This window comes from Diaphorina citri, unplaced genomic scaffold, assembly GCF_000475195.1.
Source record: "Diaphorina citri unplaced genomic scaffold, Diaci psyllid genome assembly version 1.1 scaffold2464, whole genome shotgun sequence".
Lineage (NCBI taxonomy): Eukaryota > Metazoa > Arthropoda > Insecta > Hemiptera > Psyllidae > Diaphorina > Diaphorina citri.
In genome coordinates, this window is record NW_007379886.1 from 31,464 (window position 1) to 35,671 (window position 4,208).

A 4,208-nucleotide genomic window follows, 5' to 3' on the forward strand; every position below is an offset into this window, starting at 1 on the left:
GTTAATGGGTTCAAATCCCGGCCAGGACGGAAACTTTCTAATTAAACTTTTCCGTTCTTGGATCGACATGGATATAAAAGAATGTGCCTTGAGAGTGCCGAGGTACAATATCTTTTTCAACAATAAACAAATATTCAACAAAATTATTGTTATTATTTATTCTGCAGAGGTTTGATAGAGGGAACTGTAACTGCTAAGGTCTTATCGTCCCGAAATCGAAGAGAGAAGGAAGACAGGCTAGGAGAAAGCCAGCCGTTCCGAAAACGAACATTGCCCGTTCAAGATAAAATCCGCCCCGGGCGGGAATCAAACCCGCGGCCTAGCGCTCACAAGGCAGACCGCACTACCAACTAAAATAACTAGACTGGCTTGACTTTTTTTTTAATGCTAGTTTACCACTAGTTGTCCTTACCACAAGTTTGAGGGCTAGCTGGAATTGCCTCTCTTCGAGAAGTAGCGACACTTGCTTCACTCTGGATGAAGTTGTACCTAGAAATGCTACTGAAAAGCCGAAAACTGAAATAGTCCTGCTGATGCTGAATCTGCTGCTGCTTGCTGATGCTGATAAGAACTTTTGATTTTCTTTTTCAAATTTTACCGCCCACTGCAGTTGGGGTGGGAGGGAGAGAGAGGAAATGGAATTTTTCAAGATGGCCGTTTTGTAGCTTCACTTCTCTACAATCACTCCACTAGATCCACTTTTCTTCACCTCCTTGAATCAAGCGTTTGCTCGCGTCACAGACATCACATTTGGCGGGGAATTTTAAAAATAAGTCAAATTTTGATTTTGATTAGGGATTACCGGATTATGTAAGCCGCAGTTCCGCAGTTACAGGTAGATTAGTAGACTGGTAAGTCCCACAGACAGATTACTGGTAGTTGTAGCTGATGTAAGCACTGGTACTGAGCAAGTTCTTATCTTTCTGGATCAGAAGATTAAACCAAAGTGGACAGGCAAATCAGACAGTGCAAATTCTAGTAGGTAGTTATCAAGTGAAAGCTGTGTGAATTCTAGTATCAGTAATCTCCAGTTCTATCCAGTAGGTATCTCAATACTCTGTTCTATCCTATTAGATAAGAAGAGATCCAATTGAGTGTTTGTGGATTACCTATCATGTGAGTAGATAATTTTATTATCCTTGGAAAGTATTTTGGGCCAGAGGTCTATGCATGGTCTCACGTTGATTTTATTATACATAATTGTTGATAAATTTTTAGATGGTTTTTAAATTTTTATGGACCTGTGCTTGTGTAGAAGCTCATAGTGCCTTCCAATATGAAATAATGTACAATGTTTGATTTATTTAATTCAGGTATCTACAAAAGAAAAAAATGATAATAAATAAATGTAGAAATAGTCATCAAAATTTACAGGGAAAAAATACTGAACAATAAAATTTGTACATACTCACTGAACCTTTGAACATTCAACAAACCATAAAAATGACAAGCTAGTCTAGCTGCATTTTTAATTACAATAATTACTAATAGGAAAATTTGTTTTACATAGGTAAGTGCTTGTTTTAATAATATTGTTTGTTTTTTCCTTACAGATACATTCTGTCCAACAACTGTAAGAGAGACTATTGGTGGAGATCAGTTGAAGCATTGCCCTTCTTATTGAGTTGACAGAAGATTGAACAAATCTACTAAGAATCCTTGAAGGGATAATCTCTGATTTTCACTCTCATATGAAAGCATTTCCTATGCAATGTTGTGTTCATTTTTGAGCATTTAATACGGAAACTAAGGACCCTTCCCGCAATCGTAAATTTGATATATAATTTTAAACCTTCACACCAATGTTGATCCTAAAATTTTTGGTTCAACACCAAGAACTCATTTTCTCCAAGGTCAAAGAAACATGGTTTATATTTTCTGAGTTCTTTATTTTTTGTCTGAAGAGACCTCACACCCATTCAAAGATAATCATTATGCTCATACTCACCACACTTTGTGTTCAGGGGCCCGGGGGTTATATGCTTTTAAAGTGTCACTTCGAATGGCGTGTTTGTTTTTCACAGCTTTTAGCATGACGCGCGGGTCCTCCTTGTTCTTTCAGCGTTTCTAAAAGCTTTATCATAACAAAGGGAGAGCATTTGGGGAGGCGCTAAGGAGTGAGAAAGGGGAGGGAGGAAGGAAGGAAGGAAGGGCAGTACCGCAGAGGGAAGATATGTTAAAGAGTATTAATATTATGATAAGGCGGTCTCTTCCTGATCCCTTGTAATGGGGAGGCGCTAAGGAGTGAAAAAGGGGAGGGAGGAAAGAAGGAAGGGCAGTACCGCAGAGGGAAGATATATTATGTTAAGGCGGTCTCCTCCTGATCCCTTGTGTGCCGCGTCCGTTTTAGTTTAGGACTTTTGCACTGAGGAGCACTAAGGAAGGAGGAAGGGGAGTTAAGGAGAGAAGAAATGAAATTAAGGAGTGGAGAAGAGGAGTCACGCAGGTAGGTAGGCATAAAGTGGAGTAAAGGAAGAAGAGTAATTAGGGCGAGAAGGAGACGATTTAAGGAAAGATTGTGCGAAGTTAAGGAGCGATAGAGGTGTGTTGTAAGGTGGAGGGAGCGAGGTTGGTAGGAAGGACAGCTAAAGAGACAGAAAGGGGAGTTAAGGAAGGAGGCAGAGAAGTTAAGGAAAGAGGAAGGAGAGTTAGGGCGGAAGGAAGACGAGTTAGGGAGGGATTGTGCAAAGTTAAGGAGCAATGGAGGTGCGTTTGAAGTTGGAGGGAGAGAAGAGGGTTAAGGCGGAAGGAAGGACAGCTGAAGAGGCAGAAAGGGAGTTTAGGAGAGAGAAAGGGGAGTTGAAGAGCAAGGCAGGGGTAGTTAAGGAGTGAGAAGGGGAATTAAGGCGGAAGGAAGTAGAACTAAGGAGGCAGAGAGGAGAGTTAAGGAGGGAGGGTTACCAAGGAAGGAGGAGGGGGGATGTCACATGAGGCTATGTCGCATTTAGGGTGGGTGTTTGAAAAGGGGGGTCATAAAAAAATTGGGGTTGATTGCCTCAGGATTTTTTTTTGCAATTAATAACTCCATTCAAATGGACGGTATGAGGCAGTTTCTGTAGAGCTAATGACTCCCATCAGAGTGAAATAACATCCTGTTCCCTTGTGCTTTGAGGATTCCAAGAGAACAAAACAATTTATTATAATTGTCGACATAGCTTTGTTCTGCGTACGTGGGTGAATGGATGGTTTTGCATTGACTTCATAAACATCAACCCTTGAAGGTGAATTCAGATGGGAGTTTGACTCCTCACGTGGAGACACTGCATAATCCAATAGACGGGATAAGTTAAGGAGCGAGGGGAAGGAGTAAAGGTTAAGGAGGGAGGGTGTGAAGGTAGGAAGGAAGTAAGTCAGAGAAAGAGTGTGAGCGAGAGAGAGGAACTAAGGAAGGACTTAAGGCGTAAGGAAGGAGGAAGGGGAGTTAAGGAGAGGAGAAATGAAATTAAGGAGTGGAGAAGAGGAGTCACGTAGGTAGGTAGGCATAAAGTGAAGTAAAGGAATAAGAGTAATTGAGGCGAGAGGGAGACGATTTAAGGAGGGATTGTGCGAAGTTAAGGAGCGATAGAGGTGTGTTGTAAGGTGGAGGGAGCGAGGTTGGTAGGAAGGACAGCTAAAGAGACAGAAAGGGGAGTTAAGGAAGGAGGCAGAGAAGTTAAGGAAAAAGAAAAAGGAGAGTTAAGGCGGAAGGAAGACGAGTTAAGGAGGGAGTGTGCAAATTTAGGGAGCCATGGAGTTGCGTTTGAAGTTGGAGGGAGGGAGACGGGAGGAAGGAGATCTAGGGAGGAAAAGAAGAGGGTTAAGGCGGAAGGAAGGACAGCTGAAGAGGCAGAAAGGGAGTTTAGGAGAGAGAAAGGGGAGTTGAAGAGCAAGGCAGGGGTAGTTAAGGAGTGAGAAGGGGAATTAAGGCGGAAAGAAGTAGAACTAAGGAGGCAGAGAAGAGAGTTAGAGAGGGAGGGTCTCTCATGAATCAACAAGTTCAGGCCTATTATATGGTTCAAGTCTCAAATTTGACTAATGGAGGGAATAAGTAATCAAAATCTTAAATTATTTAGTCGTGGGAAAGCTGGGTCTCTGTGATTTCCCTGAAACCTGCTAAGACAGAGCAACATATTAATAATCTAAAACAAATGTTCATGTTAGCACAGAGGCAGTTGATACTTTGAAGTATCACTTGGCACTGAAAGTGCCATACCTGATCAAAATATCCA

General features: G+C 41.8%; 1 long non-coding RNA gene across 1 annotated transcript; it reads left to right on the forward strand.

Moving 5' to 3' along the window:
- Positions 1-802: 802 nt before the first annotated feature.
- On the forward strand, positions 803-1,802 carry LOC113471458. Its single transcript, XR_003394150.1, has 2 exons — positions 803-1,116; positions 1,554-1,802. It is a non-coding gene; the product is annotated as an uncharacterized LOC113471458 (long non-coding RNA).
- Positions 1,803-4,208: the final 2,406 nt, after the last annotated feature.